General features: G+C 32.4%; 1 protein-coding gene and 1 long non-coding RNA gene across 6 annotated transcripts in view; one reads left to right on the top strand and one right to left on the bottom strand.

The window, feature by feature from the left end:
- The window catches only part of LOC126874947 (phosphofurin acidic cluster sorting protein 2), a 206,007-nt gene that overhangs the window by 146,855 nt on the left and 45,339 nt on the right, over positions 1-13,813 (top strand). The gene's annotated exons all lie outside the window — the stretch shown is intronic.
- On the bottom strand, positions 2,396-4,825 carry LOC126874959 (uncharacterized). Its single transcript, XR_007693144.1, has 2 exons — positions 3,586-4,825; positions 2,396-2,904 (listed from the first exon to the last, which is right to left on the bottom strand). It is a non-coding gene; the product is annotated as an uncharacterized LOC126874959 (long non-coding RNA).

A 13,813-nucleotide genomic window follows, 5' to 3' on the forward strand; every position in this document is an offset into this window, starting at 1 on the left:
TATTAATTGTTAATGTGAAGAGATGGTGTTTCAGAATTTCTGAATGGAAATTCAGAATTTGTTTATATTTTTAATGTCATTTTTTTAAATTGAGAATTTAATTTTTTTAATTGCTATTATTGTAATTACTGTTTTTGTTTTGGAATTATTAATGCAAAATGATGGTATTGGAATAAAAATTCTGATATATATAATATACATATATATATAACGTAATATATATAATATACATTTTAATATGGTAAGTTCCACACTAATAAAAGTAATATATATATATAATATACATATTAATATATTAGGTTACATACTAATAAAATTGATATGTATATATGTATTAATGTAGTAAATTGCATACCAATTTTAATTAATATATATAATATACATATTAATATAGTAAGTTCCACAATAATAAACGTAATATATATAATATACATATTAATATAGTAAGTTACATACTAATATAATTAATATATATATTAATATAGTAAATTGCACACTAATAACATTAATATATATATAACATACATATTAATATAATAGGTTGCATACTAATAAAATTAATATATATACTATATATATATATGTATTAATATAGTAAGTTACAGCAACAATATACATATTCCACGATATAGATATATATATATTACTTATATTTTTATATATTATATATATTGCATTATATTATATTTCCTTGGTTGAAAATTATTTGCCTTCAGATTGCTTACTTTGATGGATCAGAGAAGAAAATGCGTCGTTTAATCTGCTAAGTAGAATACTGATTTGATTAATTGCAGGCATAATACTTAAAGGACGATGGTCACATCGGTGAGTCATTGTCAAAGTGCAATGGCAAGAAGATAATTGAAATTTATAACCTATTCTAACGAGGATCATTTCAAGCCATCAATTTTTGCTTTCTGATTCTAATTGCTACTTTAATGGAAGTAGCACCAACATGTATCTGCTTTTCGAGTTAAAACACACTGACGTCTAATGATAATAAAATAATACGTACCGGGTGTATTTTAAAAAAGGAAATACTTTATTAATGTGCAGCTCTTCTTACAAGGTAGATACATAAATCGCAACAAAGAAACATGTAAAAAAAAAAAAAATTGCTTCCAGAGAAAAATATAAAATTTGCATCGACCTAAGGCAAATAATATAGGAAGCAATTTAACATATTCGAACTATTATACATTCGATGATAACATTTTATTCGATAAGACATACGAAGGTAATGGAAAATGAAAAAAAATTTCTTTTCGAAACTCCTCATTTCCTTCATCGTCGCTCGAAGAATCAGACTTCGTCTGATCGTTTTGTATCAGTTGCGTTTTACTTTTTATCCTAACAGTTCTTTACAATGAGCCACGCAAGTTCTCGAGTGCCTTGGAAATCACGTGGAACGTTCACTGTTCACAGCGAAACGATGTTCGAGTTTATCAGCTGGTTGTATTCATCGTTCGGTTAAACTTGCGGAGAATGAATAGTCTTTTTCGTTGTAATTAACTTGCACCATTAACTTTGCACAAAGGTGCCTAAAGCTACCTTAACAGGTGTTTAAAAAAGCGTGTGAAAGTGAATGAACCGTGGAAAAAAATCCGTGTAAAAGTGAGTGGCGTAAAAAGAACACCGTGTAAAATGCGCCCCAGGTATATTTTAATAACATTCTCGCAACGTTACAAATTGATCAAGGCGTTCAGATATTTATGTGACACACGGTGAATAAAAAAGCGACGACAAGAAAATGCATTTATTTGCTAATGATATAATTATATCGCGTTATATCTTGATACGTAAGATAACGAGCGAAGGAAATTGTGATTTGTCGTAAAAAGAAACGGACGATGACAAAATGAAGTATCGTTTTCTAATTAATTATACCGAGTGTACCGATAGAGAGGAAACAAAAAAAAAAAAAAAAAAGAAGAAAACGAAAGGAAATTATAATTCTGTTGCGAGGAAAAAGACGATTACAAAGTGAAGTATCATTTTCTAATTAGTTAGACAGCGTGTCTGGTTAGAGCTAAGAAAGAAGGAAGGAGAAGTATAATTTCTCCATGTTGAAAGCATATGCACGTGCATACACCTAATTAACCAGGTGGATAAGTAGACGATCGCTGGCAGCACGACAAAGTTAACCGAGTTAATCGGCAACCAATCGAATGTATGTCACTGTGACAGGCGTTTATTTTCCTCTTTTATTTCTCTCTTTCTTTTCTACTCGGCGCGCCGCGGTGAATAGCAAATAACATGCATCGAATCGGTTGCATGCGAACTTCCGTTCCACTGGCGGCCTCTTACGGCAATTTACACGGTTGCGATTTCAACGTTAAAGGAGAGTCGCCGATAATTCGTGTACGCGGCATGAATTAATTTTATATTCACAGAATTTACATGAGTTAAGCAAGCAAATTTTTGTGATACGTTCATAAGGTTTTAACCATAAAGTGCCGGACACATAATGTGGTCTTGTAAAATGGCCCCAATATGCGCTGATCGTACCCAGGAAGCATCTGACTATACTATTCACAGAATTACCCACGACGTTTACGCGGGAAACACGAATTCCAGGGTTAAAGCACGCGTTGCATCCTTCCTTACGATTACGTGTTTTAACGAGTGGGTTGCACGTTGCACGCCACTCACGCCAGCATGGAAGAACAAAGGAATGCTGCTCTGAAACTAGTCAAAGAGGAAGATGGCCGGTTAACTGTGTTCCGAGGGTTGCCAGCCTCTTGTTCAATCGAATATGAAATCTACGTGCAAGTAGTTTTGTATCCGTATAACTAGTGGCTGCCATGGTCGTGTACAATATACAGGATGTTGAAAGCGTGAGCACATTAGTTTGGAAAGAATTGAGAAGGTTTACAGTGGAACATTTAACCGAGCTTTATTTTTCTTTCTTTTATTAGGCAATTCTAATTTCCACATGGAAATATAATGTAATATTCTTTGTAGGATGTGCTATCATAGTTCATGTACAATATACAGAATGAGAGCATGTAAGGTTAGGAAGCATTGAGAAGGTTTACAGTAGAACATTTAACCAAACTTTATTTTTATTAGACAACTTTTCTTTTATTAGGTAATTCTAATTTTCATGAGGAAATGTAATGTAGTATTCTTTGTAGAATATGCTACTATAGTTGATGTACAATATACAGAATGAGAGCATTCAAGGTTAGGAAGAATTGAGAAGGTCTACAGTAGAACATTTAACCAAACTTTATTTTTATTAGACAAATTTTCTTTTATTAGGCAATTCTAATTTCCATAAGGAAATATAATGTAGTATTCTTTGTAGGATATGTTACATAGTTCATGTACAATATACAGAATGAGAGCATTTAAGGTTAGGAAGCATTGAGAAGGTTTACAGTAGAACATTTAACCAAACTTCATTTTTTATTAGACAACTTTTCTTTTATTAGGTAATTCTAATTTCCATAAGGAAATGTAATGTAATATTTTTTGAAGGATATGCTACCATAGTTCATGTACAATATACAGAATGAGAACATGCAAGGTTAGGAAGAATTGAAAAGCTTTACAGTGGAACATTTAACCAAATTAGACAACTTTTCTTTTATTAGGCAATTCTAATTTCCATAAGGAAATGTAATGTAATATTTTTTGAAGGATATGCTACCATAGTTCATGTACAATATACAGAATGAGAACATGCAAGGTTAGGAAGAATTGAAAAGCTTTACAGTGGAACATTTAACCAAATTAGACAACTTTTCTTTTATTAGGCAATTCTAATTTCCATAAGGAAATGTAATGTAATATTTTTTGAAGGATATGCTACCATAGTTCATGTACAATATACAGAATGAGAACATGCAAGGTTAGGAAGAATTGAAAAGCTTTACAGTGGAACATTTAACCAAATTAGACAACTTTTCTTTTATTAGGCAATTCTAATTTCCATAAGGAAATGTAATGTAATATTTTTTGAAGGATATGCTACCATAGTTCATGTACAATATACAGAATGAGAACATGCAAGGTTAGGAAGAATTGAAAAGCTTTACAGTGGAACATTTAACCAAATTAGACAACTTTTCTTTTATTAGGCAATTCTAATTTCCATAAGGAAATGTAATGTAATATTTTTTGAAGGATATGCTACCATAGTTCATGTACAATATACAAAATGAGAGCATGTAAGGTTAGGAAGAAGTGAGAAGGTTTACAGTAGAACATTTAACCAAACTTTATTTTTTATTAGACAACTTTTCTTTTATTAGGCAATTCTAATTTGCATAAGGAAATACAATGTAATATTCTTTGTAGGATATATTACCATAGTTCAATTACAATATACAGGATGTCAAAAAAGTGAGCACATACGTTCAGAAAAAATTGAGAAGCTTTACAGTGGAACATTTAACCGAGCTTTATTTTTCTTTCTTTTATTAGGCAATTCTAATTTCCATAAGGAAATACAATGTAATATTCTTTGTAGGATATATTACCATAGTTCAATTACAATATACAGGATGTCAAAAAAGTGAGTACATACGTTCAGAAAAAATTGAGAAGCTTTACAGTGGAACATTTAACCGAGCTTTATTTTTCTTTCTTTTATTAGGCAATTTTAATTTCCATAAGGAAATACAATATAATATCCTCTACATAATATTACGCTAATTTTATAATTAGACTTTGTGCGAAGTTTGCCACATCGTCTGAATCGGCACAGGACGATCCACGCAACTGTTTCGTGTCTTAACTCCGTTATCAGTGCAGTTACAGAAAAATATTCAAGAAAAATGAATCATTCAAAGAGTACTACATCCGTGAGACCACTTTATTTTTCTTTTTCTTTTTTTTTTTTTTTTTTTTTTTTGAAATGCAATGGTGCATATGCAATCAACAACTGCATTATATTTTCAAATGGAAATGCATGTTTTAATTATATTAATTGAAATTTTAAATGAAAATCATCCTTCTCTTATACAGCATCGGAACACTCAAACTATTAAGATGCGCCTTAATTGTGAGAATCAAACGGCATCCAACGTCTATTGTTTTCATGTCCAACATTCTCCTTACTATGTTTGTGAAACGTACGATACAATTGGTCCATACAATTGGACAAGGTAACATTATAATTTTCTAAAGCCATTCGTACTTTCGAAGAACCTCAAGATTCTGTGAATATTTACGTTCAACGAATTACATTTTCTCCTTACTTTGCATTACGTTCAACAAACTACATTTCTTCCTTTGCATTACAATTCATCTTATCGTTCAACCGCAATATTCAACTGTAATATTTCTTCACGTTCAACGTGAAGTACGTTGAAGATATCAACAGTGAACTACGTCATACAGTAACGTAACGTTTCGATAAAATTGTTAACGTTGAAAATTGGTAAAAATCAAGGTGAAAGGAATTCTTGAATTTGAACGGTTTCTTGAACGTCTAAACGTCTTGAACGATTGGGCTATTTGTGAAACGAAGGAAGAAGACAGCAGAGGACGAGGAAGAGTTTGCAAGGAGAAGCAACGAACATGTGCAATTGTCCAATCGTGTACAATCATCGAGAGGACCGTAAAATTTTGTTGCGACAGAGGTGTCACAGAGTAAATCTGTTGAAGCCAGGCGACGTTAAAGTTGAGAAGCTGAAAGTTAAATTAGCGTATTGCGCAACCTAATACTAGCGTTTGGTGTATTTCTGTCGGTAGAAGAGGACGACAAGACGGCGCCAGCTTTGTAGTTACGCGAGTTCCTTTTAGGCGATATTTTGGCATAGATTTGCTCGAAACTCGAGGGAGGATGCCAACGTATAGATGGCCTTGAGCAAGATCCGTATACCCTGGTTGGAATAATGGAATGCTAAATATGCGAATGTAGCTACGGTATGAGCTACAGTAAGACGCATGATACATGTTTCTTGTTATAGCGTAGAGTACGACTGTTATTTATAACATCAGGTTGCGCCGGAAGATTCTTTCGTTTTTGTAAGGAAATAATCGGTGCACGATATTTTTTGTTTTATATTAATAATTATATTATATTCTATATATATACATATATATATTGTTTTAGAACAAAATGGATCATATGATTCATATAATTCAATGATTCGATAAAATAATATAAAAGAATGAATGTTGCGCTTCTATTATTTTATTTATGAAAATTCCTATTTTTTTAAATGTTATTATATGTAAAAAGGTGTCACGTGTATTCTAGGCTTATTTGCATCTTCAAATTTCCCAGAGATACATCTCAAGCCTGCGGTGTATTTATTACTCTTTTTATGGATAACAAGATTTTGAATAATCAATATTTTCATGGATAACAAGATTTTGAATAATAAATATTTTCATGGATAGCAAGATTTAGAATAATCAATATTTTCATGGATAAGATTTAGAATAATCAATATTTTTATGGATAGCAAGATTTAGAATAGTCAATATTTTCATGAATAGCAAGATTTAGAATAATAAATATTTTCATGGATAACAAGATTTAGAATAGTCAATATTTTCATGAATAGCAAGATTTAGAATAATAAATATTTTCATGGATAACAAGATTTAGAATAATAAATATTTTCATGGATAGCAAGATTTAGAATAATAAATATTTTTATGGATAACAAGATTTAGAATACTAAATTTTTTCATGGATAACAAGATTTAGAATAGTCAATATTTTCATGGATAACAAGATTTAGAATAATAAATATTTTCATGGATAAGAAGATTTAGAATAATACATTTTTTCATGGATAAGATTTAGAATACTAAATTTTTTCATGTATAACAAGATTTAGAATAGTCAATATTTTCATGGATAACAAGATTTAGAATAATAAATATTTTCATGGACAAGAAGATTTAGAATAATAAATTTTTTCATGGATAAGATTTAGAATAATAAATATTTTCATAGATAGCAAGATTTAGAATAATAAATATTTTCATGGATAAGAAGATTTAGAATAATAAATTTTTTCATGGATAAGATTTAGAATAATAAATATTTTCGTGGATAACAAGATTTAAAATAATAAATATTTTCATGGATAGCAAGATTTAGAATAATTAATATTTTCATGGATAACAAGATTTAGAATAGTCAATATTTTCATGGATAACAAGATTTAGAATAATAAATATTTTCATGGATAGCAAGATTTAGAATGATAAATAGACGGCAGACTTCAGATGTAGCTTTGGGAAATTTGAAGATGAAAATACGCGTAGAACACACGTAAAACCTTCTTACGTATAATAACATTTCAAAAAGCAGGAATTTTCAGAAATAAAATGAATAGAAGCAGAACATTTATTCCTTTATAGTATTGTAGTCATTTATTCGTTCATTCATTATTCGAATTTACCTTTCGATTGGATTATTTCGTTATTATTCGATATACGACTCGTTGGTTTATTGATCGTTCAATTCTCCATCCGCTTATTCAATTACAATTTCTTACTCGCTTATTCGTTATCCCCATTTAATTCCTTCTTCGTTTATTCGTTTATCCAATTTCAATTTATTATTCGTTTACTCGTTCATCCCATTCTTATCCATTATTTGTTTTCTTGTTATTTCATTCGAGTTTCTTACTCATTTACTCGTTCATCCAATTCTTATCCATTATCCATTTACTTTACATTTATGTAAATTAAACTTACATTTTCGTTTACATTATTCCATTCGAATTTCTTACTCATATTTATTCGTTCATCCAAATTTATCCATTTTTAGTTTAGTTATTATTCCATTCGAATTTTTTATTCGTTCATTAGCTTATCCAATTCTTATCCATTTTTAGTTTAGTCATTATTGCGTCCCAATTCCTTATTTGTTTATTCATCCACTCAATCCTTATCCATATTCAGTCCTTATTCATTTATTTCTTATTTCATTCGAATTTCTCGCTCATTTACTCGTTTATCCAATCCTTATCCATTATTCGTTTACTTATTATTCCATTCGAGTTTTTTATTCATTTACTCACTTATCCAATTCTTATCCATTTTTAGTTTAGTTATTATTCCATTCGAATTTCTTATTTGTTTATTCTGCCACCCAATTCTTATCCATTATTAGTTCAATTATTACTCCATTCGAATTTCTCGCTCATTTACTCGCCCATCCAATTCTTATTCATTATTCATTTACTTCTTATTTCATTCGAATTTCTCGCTCATTTACTCGCCCATCCAATTCTTATTCATTATTCATTTACTTCTTATTTCATTCGAATTTCTCGCTCATTTACTCGCCCATCCAATTCTTATTCATTATTTATTTATTTCTTATTTCATTCGAATTTCTTATTCATTTACTCGTCCATCCAATTCTTATCCATTTTTAGTTTAGTTATTATTCCATTCGAATTTCTTATTTGTTTATTCTGCCACCCAATTCTTATCCATTATTAGTTCAATTATTACTCCATTCGAATTTCTCGCTCATTTACTCGCCCATCCAATTCTTATCTATTATTAGTTTAATTATTACTCTATTCGAATTTCTTATTCATTTACTCGTCCATACAATTCTTATCCATTATTAGTTTAATTATTATTCCATTCGAATTTCTTATTTGTTTATTTTGCCACCCAATTCTTATCCATTATTAGTTTAATTATTATTCCATTCGAATTTCTTATTCATTTACTCGTCCATCCAATTCTTATCCATTATTAGCTTAATTATTATTCCATTCGAATTTCTTATTCGTTTATTTCTTCATTCGTCCATCTCCTCGTTCATAAGTTCCTCATTCGTTGATACATTACAGGTTCTGGGATATATCTCAGATAAGAACACCCGATTGAAATGTCTAGTCAAATACAGCAGTGTAAAAAGAGCATTCATGAGACCTAACATAACATGAGGTCATCGATAGCCTCTTCAACTCCCATCGAGGGACTTTTCCTCTACGCTGCGCTGTTACAGTTACAGTTAATCTTACCCCCATAAGATTTCTGATAAGATATTCGAGGAAAGAACGATATTCGAATCAAATATAAATAATATTCATAATAATAAAAAAAAAAAAATGAGTTCTCGCCTTTTCTCTACGCATCTAAAAATGTCAGATCGCGAGATAGAAAGCTTTCAAATAATCTCTCGTTATTCGTTAAATTTATTTATTTATTATAAATTTAATTCCATCTTACCGAGTATTTTTCTATCAACTTCGATTTGTTATTACAAATATAAACATTCAATTTTCAATTTTTCACGATGGAGCATAGTTTTTCGTCGTTAGAAAATTTTCTAAATTCCAGCCAAATAAAAAAGAATTCGTCTCGATATTATGTTCAAAAATATTCCTAAAACTTTAATAGCTCGTTACTTGCTTAAAACGAAGAGGAAATGGAAATATAAAAAATCGCAGCAGGAATAATAATCTGACTGATCAGAAACAATTTACACTATTACAGTGTCGTAGTTAAAGAAGAAAATTTTTTTTCGAAAATCAAAACTTGACTCTAACTCGATGGTCTACCACCCTCACTGATAATCTGAAAATCTGATCAAACACCGGACCTGTTAACTGTTTGAACATGTCCCAAGTGTCCAAAGGTGCTTATCCTAAAACATTTGTCAAGTGAACAAGTGCTGTCAGGAACAGCGTACGTTCACGGAGCGCCGCTATCTAGTCGATGCGTTTGATTGCACCTGTATCCGACGTATCCGATAATGATTATGCCCACACTGTCGATGACTCGCGATAATTTGCCCCGAAATCCCTTAATTATGTGATCGATTTACATAACACGCGGTGGCCTCCTACGCAGGGCCGTGCCTAGAGTCGCCCGGGCCCCACGTATGCAAATCAAATTCGAGGGAAGAAATATCACGATTTTGAAATTTCTCTGAACTCGTATCGTTTAGCTTGGGATGAAGAAAAAATATAAAATGAAAATACAAAATCAATATCAAATTATTTGAAGAAATGAAAAATATTGGTTTTCTAATTTTCACAATAGCAACTAGTAACAAAGCAACGGATAATATTTAGTAACATTTTGTCCTCGCAACAAAGAGCTTTTAAAATATCCATTTCTACGCGCAACGTTACCGATGCGTTAAATTTATTCCGAAAAAGTACTTTTCACCAGGTTGAAAACGAAAAATGAACGATCTTCTTCGCTGTTGTTCATTCTCTAACGTTGGAAACAATTTTAAAATTATTCCCTAAAATTAGTCCCGAGACGTGGTTATAATTTTCTTTTCCACTATAAAATTCAACTTTTCGAAAACAGCGACTACATTCCAAATCTTACTCGGTATATCAAACTGCTCCATTTCCACTCTTCAGTTCATCAACATTTACGTCTGTACCGTAAATTCCCTCGATATAAGTTGCGCAGCACACGGACGCTTCTTCGCTGCAATTACGTGCGGGCTGTGCGCACCGTTATTAGCCAGCGTTTTTCTCGTAAATGGTACATCTTAGGGAAAAAATGAAAGAGGGGAAAGTTTTACAGTTTTATCTGAACAATCAAGTAACGTACATCATTTTTTCAAATTCGCAATATTTTTCAAAGAACAGAGGTGTCCTCCGATTTTCTCTTAATAGAATAGCATCGACACGTAATATTCGAAATAATTCTTTCGTTATGCAGCTTGCACGACCTCGACGGTCATTCTATTTGCACGCGCGCTTTCATACGCCATGAAAAAATATACAGCGTTCTATCAAAAAAAAAATCGAAGGCAGCCTTTGCTCCACGAAAACTATTGCAAATACGAAAAAACGATATTCGCTGTTGTATTGGTCGCGGAAAACCGTAAAAATTTTCCTCCTTTCTGACAGCTCTGTGCACTTGTACCAATCGGACTGGTCAATCGGAAATCAGCGCGGGACTACAGCGCGCTATACGCGTGCAAATGCCATAGTCGAAATTTGCAGTACCATTTTACTCATTCGTATCTCTGTTGTGCAACTATGCAGTTTCATGTAAATTTGCAGTTTCCTTTGACGTCATCCTCGCCCGACGATCTCCCAAAAGTCGAAGTCTTCGTTGAAAAGCAAAGACACGTCGGGTTGTCCGGAAACTTTCGTTCGTTTCGTAAGGAAACAACAACGTTTTTTCTTTCGCGCTGTTCTACTGCCGATATTTTTATTTCTACTTCTAATGGGTCGTACATGATTCAATAAAATAACGAGAAACAAAAAATGTTGTGCATCTGTCACTTGCTCGCAAAACGAAACACACTTTTGAGACAACCTAATACATACAAATCAAAAAGTCAAATACTTTTTCAATATTTCAGAGTAAATTTCGAGACTTTATTTCCAATTTACTTGGAAACAAACGCACGCTGGAAGCGTACAACGTGCACATTTATGTCACATTACGTTTAATCGCTGTCCTAAAAATTATATTTTCTACTTCGTTAAGGGGTGGGGTGGGGGGTAAGGTTAATTCGTAGAAAAATAAGGCATGTATTTGTGAATTATTTGTGACGACAGAGTTAAAATCTCTTTATTAGAACCAATAGTACAATAAAGTATGACATTCGAAGAATATTGTATAAAATTTTCACGGAGAAATATTGAAAAATACGGCAATGGCAGTAATTATTCGGACGTGTCTCGGAAAATTGCGGTGCCCCTGATAACTTGGCGCTGGATCATCTGAAATCAAAAAATCACAGTTCATTCGTTAGGTAACAGTTTTCCCCAGGTAACGCTGGCAGGGTTTTTCGAAATTTCAATTTTTCACTTTTTTGGAACACTTTGAAGGGATAAATTGCCCGATTTTGCGAAAATTTGCGGTTAATTTTCCCTTCAAAGTGTTCCAAAAAAGCGAAAAATTGAAATTTCGAAAAACCCTCGCAGCGTTACCTGGGGAAAACTGTTACCTAACGAATGAACTTTGATTTTTTGATTTCAGACGATCCAGCACCAAGTTATCAGGGGCACCGCAATTCTACCCTTTTTCCGAGACACGAATAATTGCTGCCATTGCCGTATTCTTCAATATTTCTCCGTGAAAATTTTATACAATATTCTTCTAATGTCATACTTTAATGTACTATTGGTCTTAATAAAGAGATTTTAACTCTGTCGTCACAAATAATTCACAAAAACATGCCTTATTTTTCTACGAATTAACCTTTTACCCCCCCCCCCTCCCTCCCCACTTAAAGAACAGAACCAAAAAAAAAAAAAAAAGCAAAATACACGCGAAGCGAACCAGACATTCGTTTCGCTGTGCAAAAATGTGAAGAAAAATCGATGCAGCGCGACGCTAGAATCACGTTATCTCTAGAGGACTATGCGCGCGGAGTATCTGTGACGGTATCAAAGCGGATTAGTGGAACATGCGACCAAGATAGGAACATGGTCCTGTCGATGTAACGGCATTAAACGTACGTACGTCGAACGTGTATGGGATCACTGATTCCGTAAATTTTCCGGCGATATTTTTCGCGATGATATTTCTTCGTCACGTTCTGCGCAGCAAACTGGCAAATTCGCGGCGACAGTAAAAATTCACCGGGATTTTTTTTCAAGTGTTCGAACGTTCAAACGAACTAGGTCAATGAATATTGCACGATGGATGAAAGCAAACGTTCGTTTTACGAAATATTAAATTTAAACAAAATACGTATGTGAAAGTGTAGTTGAAATATGGTTGGGAAAATGGGTCGATTAATATTCTTCGATCGGCGAGAGTCACACGGTCGTCCGTTGCACGTCACAGCGTGTCGATCTTTGTAGAGAAACCATGCAACCTAAGTTTTAATCAAAATATGCAAATAATGCACCGTATACCGGGCGGAACATGGGAAATGGGAAATCAGCTTAGTGTGACACAGTGTTAAAATTATGACGAGCCACGTGGAAGCTTAGGATTTTTTTTTTTTTTTTTTTACACACGAGCAAACCATTGTTCGAATTTTCCCACGGTCTCGTTTTCTTACACGGAAAACCGGCGACGATAGGCTTGTCGTGCAAGTTGCAGCACGAGTTTCCATAGATCGTCGATCAGCGGGACTAACGATAGAACAGATAGGGCACGAACGTGGTTAACGAAAATTCCAGCGAACACCAGGGCTGCTAATTTGCTACACTTGCCCTCCTTTTTGCAGTCGAACGCTAAATTTACCCGTGATCCTCTTTATGAACTTGTCAATTTCAAAAATAAAACGCGAGGTCGACGTACGAAGAAAACGAGGTAATTTAGATGCGCACTGCGTGACAAATAGTCGTTTCTTAATGTCGAATCTCAACGTCCAGTTGAAATATTAAACGCTAACTCGCTAATTCCGCTTATTGTAATCCGAGCAACGTTTTTTTTTTTTTTTTTTTTTTTTTTTTTTTTTTTTTTTTTTTTTTTTTTTTTTTTTTTTTTTTTTTTTTTTTTTTGTGTGCAATCTGATAAGGTGAACAAGATAAAAAACGAAATTGCAACTGTTTCTTTTTTTTTTGTGTATTAAATGTAGGGTCTAAAGGTTTCTATTATCCCTGAAATTTTTATGAAAAGAATCCTTAAATTTTTCGTTTAAATAGAAAGACAGTGATCACTAAATGTTGATGAATTTTTTGGAAAAGTGAATTTTTTTTGTATCTGCAGACTGATAAGGTGAGAAAGATAAAAAACGAAATTGCAATTTTTTTTTGTGTGTATTAAATGCAGGGTCCAAAGGTTTCTGTTATCCCTGAAATTTTTATGAAAAGAATCCTTAAATTTTTCGTTTAAATAGAAAGACAGTGATCACTAAATGTTGATGAATTTTTTGGAAAAGTGAATTTTTTTTGTATCTGCAGGCTGATAAGGTGAAAAAGATAAAAAACGAAATTGC

The sequence above is a fragment of the Bombus huntii genome, chromosome 17 (genome assembly GCF_024542735.1).
Source record: "Bombus huntii isolate Logan2020A chromosome 17, iyBomHunt1.1, whole genome shotgun sequence".
Classification (NCBI taxonomy): domain Eukaryota; kingdom Metazoa; phylum Arthropoda; class Insecta; order Hymenoptera; family Apidae; genus Bombus; species Bombus huntii.